The sequence below is a fragment of the Apis dorsata genome, unplaced genomic scaffold (genome assembly GCF_000469605.1).
Source record: "Apis dorsata unplaced genomic scaffold, Apis dorsata 1.3 scaffold_939, whole genome shotgun sequence".
In the NCBI taxonomy this organism is placed as follows: Eukaryota; Metazoa; Arthropoda; class Insecta; order Hymenoptera; family Apidae; genus Apis; species Apis dorsata.
Genome location: NW_006264049.1, coordinates 5,311 through 5,860, shown reverse-complemented (window position 1 = coordinate 5,860; position 550 = coordinate 5,311). Strand labels below are relative to the sequence as shown.

The following is a 550-nucleotide window of genomic DNA, read 5'->3' as shown; positions in this document are numbered from 1 at the left end:
AAACAGCCCTCAGCTATTGTTGCGCAAAGCATAATGGAATCTCGGCCCCAAAGTCTCCTCGACTCGCGCTACGAATTCTCCATCTCCTACGACTCGGTTAACTCGGATTTAATGGCCTTGCAATTGGATTTTACCATTGCTCGTTTGCCCAAGGAGCCGCCATTTCACGCTTCCCGATTACACGCGTACTCTCCCTCCCTAATCCTTTCGATCGAGCAACGACGATCTTTCGCTCGAGGCGCGTCAAAGCGAGATCCTCCTCCGAATCCGATCGATCAACTCGGGTTTTTCAATTTTCCGCGAGGGAAAGGGACGCNCCCTCCTCCTCCTCTTCTTCTTCTTCTTCTTCTTCCTCTTCCTCTTCTTCTTTTCTCGGAGAAGGGAGGGAGGAAGGCTCGGCCACAATCGCGGCGGGCTTAACGAAGTAGACCGAAACGAGGATCCCGGCCCGCGGTTAATTCGGCGCGATATCATTAAAGGGACATTTTCCAGTTTTCACCCCTAATCCTTGCGGAATTCAGTGAGCAAACCCGCGGCCCTTTCACGCCTG

General features: G+C 52.8%; 1 protein-coding gene across 1 annotated transcript in view; it reads left to right on the top strand.

The window, feature by feature from the left end:
- Nucleotides 1-550, top strand: part of LOC102680868 — a 37,896-nt gene that overhangs the window by 35,291 nt on the left and 2,055 nt on the right. The window lies entirely within an intron of this gene.